We start from the raw sequence: 14,858 nt of genomic DNA, 5'->3' as shown, positions 1-14,858 counted from the left end.
TTTTGAAATTCCAGCAGCAACTGCTATCTCTTTCTGGGAATGTCTGAAATGCAGTAACAATATTTAAATTTCTCTACATTTTCTTGCAATCGTATCCAAAACCTTACCAATCCTGAAAAGTAGAAAATTTTTGGTAATATTAATAAACTATTTTGTTAATCGAACCTTTAATAAAATGTAAATTCGTAGACGAAACATAGCAAGAGTATTATTATACGGGCCATTACCTTTCGATTGTTTTATCCACAAAAGTCGGTTAAAAGTAATGAAATTATAATATTTAGACAATACAACAACAATGCCGTAAAGCGCGCATTTTAACGAATGAGTGACCGAATGAGAAGAAACATCACACAATTTAAAAATGACGCATATATACTCTGTTACCACTTCACAAAAATAATGATGTCAATACCTGTTTAAAATAAAATAACCTTTTATAAACAACATAAATTATTCAAACAAATATAATAAACTATAAATTACATAAATACGAGTACTGTCCCTACATAATTTTGCCACCTATTGTATGTTTAACAAGCATATATATAATTTAAAAAAAAATTATAAAGTAAGTATTTTATTCAGTTTTGCTGTTTAAAAAGTTCGATCTAGTTAATATTCAACAGAATGTTTTATTTTTTAATGCCTGCGAAAATCGATACGGCCCAGAAAGAAAGTCCAATCATTAATAAATATTTCCCATTAAAGTGAAATTTAAAAATTCTCTAGTTAAAAATCGTTCAGGAACAGCCATCGGAAATTAATTTTCAGTAATTAAGGTGCCCGAATCCTAATTGGGGGCAATTAAAGAAAAAGTTGAAGAAAACTGAGAAAAAGTCCAATCAAGACGAATTATTATGCACCGTTCAGTCCCCGTCCGAGATATGGCGAATTGAAGGAGAAAAAAGTTTAAATCCCTTTGTTATGCTAAGAGAGGTAACGATTTAAATTCTAATGAGGAAGGAAAATAACCGAAAGACGCTTCAAGCCGATGCAAATTCGGTCAAATTTGATTTGAAATTGGACGTGGTTTCTTAGAAGTTATGTCATTCAAACAGGTGTGATTATTTAAATGTATTTCGTAACTTTACCAATATAAATAAATATATATAATTTGATAAGGTAAAGTAATTTGTTAAATTTACTTTGTAATTGCATTTCTAATAACTTCTTAAACATATAATGATAGGTGTACAGATCATCACGGGATTCAAGTTTTGACTCAAATAATCATTTGCAGAGTCTGTGTTAAATATCTAGAGTTAACGAGAAGAAGAAATCATTTTATAGCTATGCTATTCATAAAAAGTGATCTTCCTCCTATCATTCATGGTTCAATATGTTTCATATCTGAGCCATCTTGCACTTTCTCGTATTAATATAAATTGGACAATTGCCATCCTATAATAAACAAAATATGAGCTTTTTGACATTTCAGAAGCTATACTTTTAAATTATGTCAGAGCAAATAAATTATGAATCTATACAGATGGATCACCATAGCGATCGTTATAGCTTCCGAAATAGGCTCTTAAAACGGCCATCTGCTTCTAATATTCGGTCTGTTTACATATTCGCAATGTAGAAGGACCTTAAAGCTTAAAAAGTTAATTAGTTAATTAGCCAGTAGCTAAAAGCTAGTCCATTGATCTTCTTCTTTTGGCCACCTCAATTAGTAATGCAACTTCTTGATTTGTATAATATTTCTACCTCCAGACAAAACTGCATCGTCTTTATCTGCGTAGATTGGTTTAGTTGATGATTTGGTGCATCAAAAAGGACTTCTTTGCTCCTACTATCCATATTAACCGTGTTAAATTACTCATTCCATCTTATGGATGGATTTGTGAGATCTCTATATACAAACTGTGGAGTATATGTCAGTCGCCCATATTTTAACTAAAGGCAACATGTATTGCCATCATATATATGGCTTAAGTAATTCATTCGACAGTTTTTATTTACCACAAAATATACCAAAATTAATTTTTTTCCTCAAAGGAAACTGCCGTTAGTTCTAAATTTAATTTTATCTTATACATACATATCGTCTTATACATAGACTCTGCAAATGATTATTTCATTATTTTATTTAAGTCAAAACTTGAATACCGTGATGACAATTTATCTGTACACCTCTCATTATATGTTTTATCTAAACACTATTTTATTTATTGAATGATTAATTATATTAATTTATATATTAATTGGATTATCCGTTGTTGCCGGAATAGAGGAGAATAAAGGCAAACAAAATCAAGTCCACTCATTTTACTAATACTCTTAGAAGGAAAACCTACCCGTCTATAAAATTGTACAATAAAAACATCCCGCAAGAGAAACTTGTAAAATACTTGGATTACTTGATACGCCTTAGATCGAAGGTTAACTTGGCACGAACATATCAGGACCAAAAGGAAACAATTTGACAACGGACTCCATAGAATGTATTACTTAACGGGTCGACAATCCCATTTAATTAATGTCATCAAAATGATGATATACAAATCCATCATGCTAATCTGGATATACGGAATTCAATTATGGGGCATAGCAAGCAATAGCAAAATAGAAATATTGGAAATCTTTCAAAGCAAGGCTTAGAGAAACATGCTCAATATTCGTCAAAGCATGATTAACACATGGATAACACAGTGGTTTTAAGACAGTTGTTTTGAATCAGATCAGTCATTGTGCGGAAAAAAATTATTGTTGTACTTCTTGCATGTATTATGCCAATTTTGTCGTTACATTTTAACCTGATGGTTAAAGTATTGATACCTTATTTTCAATGTTTGCTTTAATTTGGAACGCGTAATATACAGAGAGGCTTTAGCCTATTCTTCTTCACATATTATATTTCTTAGTTTTACGAAGTATCGAAAAAGTGTTAATGCACTGGCCAAATTTTAAAACCCAATATTATTAAAAATATTTTAAAGTCTCATTTTTACCAACGAGGGTTTATCTGGACTGGACCTACAGTTTAACGTGGGCTCTTAATCACGATCTTGGGCATTAAGCCTACTGACTGCCCACTGACCAACGTAGAGACCATCACAGAAGACATCCGGTCTTACCCAGCCTGGTTACTGGCGAGATTTTCCAATTTTGCCTATAAAGATATTTATAATTACAATCATAAACATAAAGTACATCCATACCCCAGCGACTATTACAACAGGATGAGAACCGTCCTGCCGCCTTGCCTACTATGCCAAGGAAGCTTGCGAACCACAATATTAAAGAATAAATATGGTAATATCATATTTCTTCTCAAATAATAATAAAAACAAATAAATAATAATAAATAATCTCATTCTATGATTTGAGATTTTATATACTATTATGTAGACATACAAGAAAATGTATGACTAGGAATTAACAGTTACGAAATTATTACTTGAAATAATAGGCCATTAGGAACGTGCCGTTCTTTTAAAAGATATACTTTAATTTTTTGTTAAAAAGCGCAGAAAACGTATTTATACTTCCATTATTATATTGTATTGCATTATGCTGAATAAATTGTTTAATAAGTCATTAATTATTTACTAAAATAACTAAATAAAAATTTATAACTATTTACAAAAACGTATATCTTGTGTTTAATAACTGAAACATTTTTAAACAAAGATAATTAACTGGTTGGCGTTAAATAAGAGCAGTAGTAAATTGACTCATCAAGTAGATTATAGGTAAGATCACCATCTAATTTGGCGTTGGACGTTCTAATATTGAGCTAAATACAATAGTTTCCAAGAAAATATGGTAAGTGGTAATCTATCTAATGCTATTGATACATAACTACTTATTTAGGACTGAGATTAATTTATCAGATATTGCAAAGTGTAATATTTGTTAAACTCTATCTTATTTTTTAAATCAGACTTAAATCGCTCCATGCGACAGTCCCAGAAAAATAAATATCTGGCAAGTACTAGATAAAGTTAAATACCTTGCGAATAAATTTTACTTGTAAATTTATTTAAAAATAAGGAATAGCCTTTTATATTGGTCCGATATTAAATGCACTTGCTAAATAGTTTATTTGAGTACAGTTGAGAAAATTTTAATCAATATTATTCATATCAATATGATTTCAAGGAGTTTGAGTTACTTAGCAATTCAAAACAATATATTTAACAAAATATGAATGATTTATCAAGTATGAAGGAAAGGATTTTGTTTGATAATATATCTACAAAAACTGTCAATACAGAGGATTTAAGGTTTCTAATAATAATCTTCCGTTTGACAAGCCCTAGGCATGGAATAATGTCAAGAAAATACCTATTATTCCTATAAGTTAGATTATAAAGACAATTAATCGGCACTATACAATTAGGAAATACTGGAACTGTGAATATTTCTGGTAGCATGCCCATGACAAAAAACGCATCATTTGAAGGTTTCAAGAGTAGAACATCGAAACCAGTAAAGATCAAGTCAATTGAGCAATGTTCAGAAAATTTCATCCATATGAAAACAACAGTTCTCAATAGATATGTATAATTTATATTCAACAAAAGCGCCGCTTATTTTATATAAATTATGATGGATAAATAATAAACTACTCAATTAATTTAACGTTGCGGTTAATGAAAATATATTCAATAAACAATTATTCTAATAACTGATATATCACTATGTAATTTAAATACAACTTGAATGGTTACCAATCCATAATATAAACATAGATAATATTATATATGGAGAATGTATGGGTATACTACAACTTTTAAATTTACAATTCCAAAATTTTAACTTATGTCCCTAGTGTAAGCGTTTACCTATGATTATATCTGTCTAGCTAGTTCGCTGCTCCACATCATGACGACTTGCTGGTGTACCTCATTGCCATGTCTATCGATTTGCATAAGAATCCTCGGGGTAAAACAGATGAATCGGGAAAAATATAATTTTCAAATTTATGTACTCCCTGTAATAAATGGAAAGTACGTCTGTTGGTCTAGAAAACGTACTCGTGTCGCTTGTAAAAAAAAAATTATATGACCAGATCCGGTCCTGTGCCATTGTCCACCCCTGAATCAATTTGCGTCGCCGATTACATAGAACCAATTCATACTCCGAATTTTTATTCACCATTTCTTTTTCAGAATTTAAGGAAATTTCCCCTTTCATGCTGCAATGTAAGTAAAATATTTTAAATTCATACCTACATCCTTTGTTTACGCTCCATCCATTTCGGCGCCATTTTGTGGCTTGGATATGCACCGATGTGTTTACATTATGTTATTTTCCTGTTTATGACTAATTACTAATTAATAATCAAACTGCCCATGTGGCGATTGATCTAAAACAATAGTGTTTTAATAATATTCCTTTGTATTACCTTGTTCATCTAATGGATTCTTGTTTACGTCGTTTACACACTAAACACTACTTGTAAATAATCACTATAATTCACCGTGAACGCGTTGTTCTTTGTCCCACTTCTGATTTGTTAGAACCGATTGTGTAAAGGTGTTCGGGCAATTAAAAGACTGGATTCAACTGAGTCGCTCTCTATTTATTTCGACAAACAACTCGGTTAAAGCCCCAACATAGAATGAATTAAGATGGCGGGATCTTCATCCTGGCCGGATGGCTTTAATTCGAGTATGCGCCGTAGCGCTCATTACAATTTACAGGAAACAACTTTAATATCTACTTATGCAACCATATATACATGAGGACGTCATATGTAGGCGCATCTACTCAATTACTTATATATCCAACAAAATACTATATTTTTTAATTTGAATTTTCACTGCCATCTATTTGTCATCAACGAAATGCGACGCCATTTTTACTTCATTATCAGAAGAATTTAACCAATAAAAGTGCCGTATTTGCTAACTGTTAAGCGAAAATTAATTCTGGTACAATAATAGCAAATAGACCAAGATAAAAGATATTTTGTGTAATTTAATTACCGTGGATTAACCTTAAGGTTCCATCATGATCTTAATTCAAAACAAGAAAATAAGGAATGTTTTGAGCCGAGTTCTTCGCCTCCGATACGACTTAGAATTCAAAAATTGGGCAAAGTTAACGCCAATTTATCAGAATGAAATTAAAATGTGTTATTTCCTAACTGATAAAATATTTGACGCAAATTATTATTATATCTTTAAATGCATTTGCAAAAAACTATGAAATACTTGTTGATTGTTTAAATATCTAAATTATTAATCAGGAATTATTCACCACTTCTTATTTCTTACTCTTCTCGGACCTTAAAATATTCTCGTTGAAAGTTATTTTCAAAAAATAACTTAATGAAATGGGATTATTAAATGTCAATAAATTGACGGATCATTGAAATTAATGTAATTTAGTCGAAGAAAATTATAGTGACAAATAAAAACTATTATAAATTATATTATTTAATATAATTTCTTTATAGAGAGATAAAATCAACATACCAGCTTAGTATATGGGAACAAGCATTCAACAATTGATAATTCAACATAGAATAATAGATGTTACCAAAACAACATACTGAACATCAGCTTACATTATAATAAGTATGACAAACAAGATCAAGCCTATTCTACAATAAAAGAAGCTATACTATAGCAAGACGAAGTGTACTGGAACAAATTATTTACTGACTGCAAATATCTGACGATACTGTTATTCTTGCTGTCGGAGAACTAAAGTAATTATGTATATGTGCAGCTCACCTGTAATCAGAGTGCACAATTACCAATAACAACAAATAATACTGTCATTCCCTCTAGCAACAACATTAAGTATCTCGGAATGGCTCTTAATGAAAAACTTCGTTGGAAAGGACGTAGGAAAATGGTTAATATAAGAACAGCTTAATTCGAAAAAATCACAATTATCAGTTCATAATAAATTACTAGTTTACAAGCAAATATTAAAACATATATGGGTTTACCTAATTCAATTGCGGGGATATTCCGCGAAAATCAATGTGAATATAATACAAATTTTCCGAGACATAGTGCTCTGATGCATAGTAAGTGCCCCAGATGCTATAGAAACAATTACCTACACCGAGACCTTGAGATACCGACTGTCGCTCAGGAAATCAAAATAATTGCAAGGAGACAACAGGAAAGACTCTGGTCTCATGTTAATATCGAAATATTGCAACTCTTGGATAACACCAGAATAGGACACAGAGTCGATAAATTCAGGCATTTGATATTGCATAGTGTCAATACATAAATATTTTTAGATTACTAAGAACCGAGGACTTCTATTAGCTATATTTGAGCTATTGTAAAGACAAATTGTAAGTTAGTCGGCAATCACTAGCAACAATATAATTAACAATTTAATATAGTTGCTTTGATCCGATAGATACCAGAGCACGTTGTTTGGAAATTTGACATTTAAGAAATATATTTACGCTAGGTTCTATTCATTCTTATATATGCGATAGAACGGTTGGGGCGAGATTTGAATATAACCCTAAAGATGCTGGCAGTTTTGGCAAACATACTGGTTCTTGACTGTGGATAAATCGTTATAGGATAAGCCGACATCAATGCCAGCAGAAAATACAACGGCTGAAATAACGAGATTTACATAGACAGCTTTTTTCGGATTGCTTCGTTCTTGTAATTTCCCTTTTTATCATCTTAATGTATTTATTTATATTCCTCATTAAAAATACAGAAGCATATATATAAGTCTAGCAGTAAAATAAGTAATATACACAGATAATACGTTGTTTCAATGAATAACGATATATGTTTAAACTATCTATTTGTGTGTAATATGAAGGTTGCTTCAGGAATATTACAAAATGTTTCATCGATTTAATAAGATTTTGCATTTTAAACACTCATTTAAATTAAAAAATGATAACACTGCCATTTTAACTTTCAGATCTAGGTTACCATAACATTTATAAAGCAAATCCATTTCTAGGGCAGTTAATAGCAGTGCACATACAGAATTCCTGATACATGATATCCTAATACATGATTACCACCAGCTGCATCGAAATTTGACAGTATTTGTCAAATGTCAAATTTGAACTAATACTCCCCAAAAAAATGTCGTTTTTCCAGTGCTTTTCAACATAGTATTATATACTAAAATGTGTGTGTAAAATATACTTTCGAACCCTTATTTTACCAATCCTTCTCTATGGCTCCAATACCTAGACATTGCTGAAGTCTGACATATATAAGCTTAAAATATTTGGAATGGTTCTGGCGACTTCTACGGAATCTTTGCGACTCTTGTTAAAAATGAATTAATTCGATTAAAATGCGAATCAATTAGAAACATAATTAGAAGCATTCACAAAATGTGTTTTTTTTAAATATGGATAGTTCGTTGTTTTGTTGATTATTTCAAATAGTACTTCGATAGTAATATTTATATTACACATATGTCTTTCAATATATTCTTAGCACATTGGTGTTTTCTTAAACAGCCGCATAGTGTAGGCATTAAGAGTGAATGCACATTTTCAACATTATAAAGAATTCGAAGTACTAATGGACAATTTGAATCAACATTAATACCGCCCGAAGGTAAAAAAGTAGGTAAAAAAGGTAGTTTAAAAAACCAGGTAAATAAACTGATTTATACTTATTATTTTATTGTCATTTCAAATATATTAATAATTACATATATTTTGGAAAATATTGTAAAAATTTGAGGTTATTATGAGGTCATTACTTAGTGACAAATTTTTAGATTACTACCATACTTTTTTAATCTTATTCTTCTCGTACCTCTGTATCACTATAAAAGCTTCACTTATTCACCCCACCCACCTTTTTATAACTTGCTCAGTTACCTTCAGCGCAAAAGAAAAACATATGTGATTCTATTGATTGACGAAATTTTAATTGAATCCATTCGCAATAAAAGAATGTTGAATTTAGTTATTTTACCATTTTTCACTATTTGTATTAACTTCAAAGAATTTTCAAACGCCAGTTATACAATATTAATTAGTTTGTCTTTACTCATCAGTTTTAGATTGTAGCAGAAGCAATCATTCTATGATTTGAGATTTTCCATTTAACTTACCTATGATCAAAAATAAGTAATCTAGTAAATTTTAAACGATTTTACAAAAAAAGTGTTTTATGAATATTTCTATTTTAATCATACACATTAATTTTTAATTATAAGAGTTTATGTGATAATGTGAAAAAAATAAAATACGACATAAAATTATATGAGAATTGCAGAAAAGGGCTTATCTTTATCCAGCTGTTTAATTATATATTTAATTTGAAAGATATTGCAACTTGCAACCACTTCAGTCTACATACTTTTAACCAACTATGTTTGTTCATACATCATTATGCTCGCGGTTATTAAATAGTCAAACATTCATAAAATATGCATATAAAATTTATTATTTTTATTTTGCAAAAGAAACATGATTTACTTAACGATTCGCTGTTAAATTAGATCACGGGGTGGTCACTAGTTTGTACGTATGACGTGAGCCATCTTTTCCGAAATAGTAAGTGAATTTATTAATGTAATAGTAAATAATATTCTTCTGAATACAGTGTATATATCTAAAAAAACTAGTGAATAATTTTGATATCGTAGAGATTATTTCGAAATATAGAAAATAATTTATAAAATAAAAATAAATCATAATTTCCAAATATATGATTTACCGATTGTTTTAATTATATAACATTAAATACTGTCAATGTTTACACAACATTACATTTTGATGTTACGATTATTCTATGGTATATCAGTATTATATTAATATATAATGCATGGTATCTATGTGTGTTATGCTTGTATAAAATAGGATAGATAATAATCGGTAATTAAGGATTCTATAAAACTCATTACGCAACTGTACGTGCAGTAATGATAATTTTAATGGTAACCATTGATTGCAGTTTGTTGGCATAGACTTCAGATAACTCCACAATTCATATTATCATAAGAGCTACTGAAAATGATATTTTGGGCCAAAATTTGTTTTATTGTTTTAATGTTTATGAATTTAGTAAAACTTAACATTATTATATTATTTCGTCATACTACTCAGTCATATGACTTCAATCAATCAAAATCAATCTTTCATCAATGTATACATAATAAACAAGAAATTAAAAACACTACCAAGATCAACCAATATTAAGTACTGGTTTAAGGACCAACATCTGTGGTAATTATATATTAATATAGTATTAATTTTTCCATTTTAGTTTCTACTCATTTTGGAGATTATTTAAATAGGAAAAAACCACATTATACATGAAATAATCGAACTTAAAACCCTTAAATATAAAATAATAAACCAAATATAATTTTTAGGTTTTCCAGCAATTAAGTATTTAAAATAGATACTTCTCAATTCTTCCTATGACGTTAAGACCGAATGAGTATAATACTTTGAGTTACTATATTTTGTAAGTAATTTAAATTTGTTGTCGAAATTCAAGACAAAATAAAACGAACTCCATTCAGCTTAGCTCTTCTCTGTGACCTTAAGGTAATGTCAACAATACGACAGGCAAAGTTTAAGAATTCCCCGTATAGGACAAATATTTGCCCGGAATACAATCCCATCTTATGTACATGGAAGGCTGATTCAGGGAAGACTTGCAAATAACATTCGATAGCATATATATATATATATATATATATATATATATATATATATGAGAATTGAAATAGGATCATGATATATCAAGTGACTAGAAAATATGACTTATTCGACTGATATCACAAGCCTACGACTAAAAAAAATGTTTGAGTGTTTCCTACTAATTTCTATGTATTTTGGTATACTGAAAACGAAAATAAGTTTAATTTAGTCCAAAACTAGGTTAATTGTGTCTTGACTTTTAGTTTCACTATTATTATAAGAATACGGGATTGCTTTAAAATCAACTTTCAGTCATAACTCATATAAGATACTTTCATTAAGACTTTTGCAGTTTTAGAAACTAGAATTATATTACTATCCGAATAAATACGGACTTGTGTGAGCCAAGGCAACCAATATAAACCTATTTTAACATGACCATTCGCGGTTTGGAGTACCCAATAATGCATTAAGTCATATGTGTTGCCCTAAAATATAATGACATGTCGTCTTTGCGTAAGTGTGTGAATTCGCCAGACAATTTCTATTATATTTGTGGCGAATATGTGGTATTAAAGCAAAAATTTGGAGATGTTTGAGACAGGATAAACCTTGTGCATCTTATAAAGTTTGTAGTGCAAGAAAAATATCCTATATGGAATTTATTGGTATGATACTACCTATGGTATGATGCGAACAGAAAACCCATATTGACCATTATTACCATTGCTTCTGTGATGCGAAAGAATATAACGGAAAATGGAAGCAATCAATTTGATACCCCAATCTGAAATCAGTTATTTGTCACATTTCTCATGGCACAGATATACCAGTGTCCAAAGACCCTATCGAGATACCAAGTTTTAACAAAGTCGATGACGTGTCAAATTCTGGAGGGTAATAGAAGTAAGATACTTGAATCATCCCAAAGATGCTGCGGAGTTTATTGGCTCAAGGCTCAAACGCCGGAAGGAGCATCTTTCTCCTGATTTAGTTATTCTGAAAAGGGTTCACACTCTTCTTAGCCCAAAACGACGAATTTTCTTATTACATCAATGTTGAAGTTTTGATAGATGCATTTATGTGATAGATCTACTAATATAAAGCAATTATATATTTTCATAGATTCGCCTTCAAAAAAGAAACCTTTAAGTAGTTCTACTTCACAACGACGATTTTTAAGCTTCCATTCCCATAGGTCATTCCGAACACCTCAAGGAAACCTACAAGATCTTGGAACTAGTGCTTCGCAAATTAAAATTTAGAGACCATGACAACAAGCTGAACATGACAAGCTTTTCGGAAATTTTTGGGAGATTTTCATTAAAAACAAGAAGAACGACTTTAGAAAGATACTTAGAACGATACGAAGAAAAATAGACCGTCTCAATGATTTCAAACTACTGTTGAACACTTAAGAAAGTTTTTCTAGATTCTTTTCACAAGCGCAAATATATAAAAAGAGCCTTCACTATGAAAAATGAAAGTATATGTTAGTGAATTTATATTATATAATAAATACCGTTAACGTTTGTAGATAGATTAATATTTTTCAACTTGATTAACGTTGGATGGAAATTTGGGTAGAAACATTGTCATTTCGAAGATTTTCAAAGGCAAACTGGCGAGCGAAAGTACAATCGAAACTTAAAATTAAATTAACATAAAATATTTATCATAACTATAAATATCCAAACGAAATAAAAACCATGTACATACATCCATTAAAAAACCGCCGTCATTTCTTTAGGAGAAGGGTATTACGTAATACAGCTTTGATTATCCAGTCATCTTTTTAAAAACTACCTGTATAGTGAACGAGTGAAATGAGTTGGATAAGAACCTTCAGTATCGCTTTGTATTGCTGTTTAACCAATCGCCTCTTCTTTCCTCGAATAAATCCCTTTTTTTAAGTAAATTAATAGTTTTAATAGTTTTTGTGATTAAAACCCTTTCCCATTTTATAATTTATATACTTACTGCTAACCAACAGCTTTAACGAATGGTTTCGACATATAACTTTTCGAATATCTGACGGTCGATAGCGATTGAATTTCGTCTATAAAATAAATTCCGTCGGTGGACATGCGGCTTAAAGAAGAAAGTTCGATGCATCGTATAAACATAAATAACATAGGATTTCCAATAGGGAAAGGCGATGTGGGAATAAGTAAAAAGATCAGCAGCATTTTCCTAACAATATTTACGATAGCTGTTTTGTTTGTTGCCTTGTTATTTTTATACAGACAAACATTTTGAATTTTTTTGAAATAACATTACGTTGTTAATATTTCTGAAATATCTAAATAAGTTGCGAAATTTTTATTAAATTTTATTATGACTCTAAAATAATTTTGATATTCAACTGCTGTTATATATTATATTGCTACACACTTAATATATTCAGTCTGATAGATACTTTGGAGCCATTGTTTACAAACCTTAAATTTTTAATTGAATAACCTTCAAATACTACGTATCATACGTTATTCTATATGTTTAAAAGTTACATTTAAATTGTTTTAATGAAATAAGTTTGGTTTTTTCAACCATACTAAGAATTAAACAATTATTTCATTCTTTTATTAGGCTTATATACGCTCTAATTAACGAAAACTGTAATTTCTCCAGAAAATATAGCAAAAAGTCCTCATAATAACTTCATAAAGCCATAAAAGCATTTTTGATTTTTTTGAGAGAGCTGAGGCCTTGTATAAATGTGTTTCCAAATGGATATAACATTTACTCAGAACGGATCAAAATAACAAGACCTTGAAGTTTGAAGTTATTGAAGTGATATATAAAGATGTGTTAAGTGGGTATGTAGCACGGATCTACAGCCGACAAATTGATCTACAAAGCAGCGAAGCAACATTGAAAAATCTGACGGACTTGAAAAAATTATATTAACGAGCAAGTCGAATTTCTAAATATGTTAAATATGTTCCTTAATTACATTAACACGCATAGTTAGAAGTTTAAATATTCCTGTCCAATTGAAAGTCAGCTGTTACCTATGTTAGAATGTTACTTTTAATCTATCTCATTAATAATAATATCTATGGACTAAGTCAATTACAAATATTGGAAAATGTAGAATAAAAACCCCAAACCAATCTAAATTATTATGGACCTTCCCATCAGTTTCAATTACTGCATATAAACATAATACTGATATTAAAATAGGGATATTCTTGAAAATCAGAAAAACAACATTTTCTATTATTAATTATTCCATTTGATGTAACATAGTCTAGCTGGTTATGAAGTTAATCTTATCATTAGAGAAAATAATTTGAAAAGTAGACCATAAGCGCCTTCAATCAATCCTAAATAAAAAAATAAAAGTTCCAATAAATAACTTCATATCAGAAGATGTTAGATTAGGTTTTCAGAATAGGTATGCTGATGTTGGCGTTAGTTTTTTAATTTTTGAAAATTTTTGTTTCTATAACAACATTTAATATGAAAATTCATGTAAAATTGTTCTTTGAAAATCTAATGCGTTTTCTCATTCACCAAAACAAACACCATTTAATTGTTATTACACGGACCTGTTGAGAATGCTCCAGACAATTAACTGTGTAAATATACTGGCATTTGCTGACATATAATATAATTTAGTATTTTAGTTAAATTTTGTACAATTAATAACCCAATCGAGATGTTGTATCTATTATTAATAAATTAAAATGTTTATATCAACAGCTATTCAATGTCTAAATATATATAACAATGTATGCTTGCAATATAAGCACATATATACTTAGCACCTTGTCGTTTTGATGTTTATTGACTAGTTTCTATATTTCTGAAGTCAAAGGAACAGACTTGTCTATATTAAAAATATCTATAGAGGAATATTCAGAGATAATTCATTCAAATTATATATGAATTTATTTATAATTACTTTTGGAGATGTTTAACACTAAACAACTTCTGCTGATACCAGTTCTTTAGCATCTTTCTTGGTCAGTGAAATAATTTGTGAATATATACATGTTATGAATTTGAATTCAGTTAAATACATTGACCGTAATGAAAGATAACTATTTGAACTAAAATTTGGAATTGCATCTTGACTAAGCAATGTTATCATCAGATGCTGAGACAAAACTGTATTGTTTTGTTTTTACATTTAAACAAATAATTTTCATCAAAAAGGCTATAAAATTAGCTTAAAAATGAATCCTTAAAATTACACACAAAAATAGAAAAGAAATATAACCCAATGTCTTAACTTAACAATAATTAAGGTATACAGTAGACTTTTCAATAACTT

At 29.6% G+C, this 14,858-nt stretch overlaps 1 protein-coding gene across 1 annotated transcript in view; it reads left to right on the top strand.

The window, feature by feature from the left end:
• Window positions 1-14,858, top strand: part of tei (irregular chiasm C-roughest protein teiresias) — a 979,218-nt gene that overhangs the window by 798,381 nt on the left and 165,979 nt on the right. The gene's annotated exons all lie outside the window — the stretch shown is intronic.

This window comes from Rhynchophorus ferrugineus, unplaced genomic scaffold (assembly GCF_030347505.1).
Source record: "Rhynchophorus ferrugineus isolate W39M unplaced genomic scaffold, kcgeb_rfMv2 rfM6, whole genome shotgun sequence".
Classification (NCBI taxonomy): domain Eukaryota; kingdom Metazoa; phylum Arthropoda; class Insecta; order Coleoptera; family Curculionidae; genus Rhynchophorus; species Rhynchophorus ferrugineus.
The sequence above is the reverse complement of the archived record's forward strand: the minus strand, read 5'-3'. Positions and strand labels throughout refer to the sequence as shown.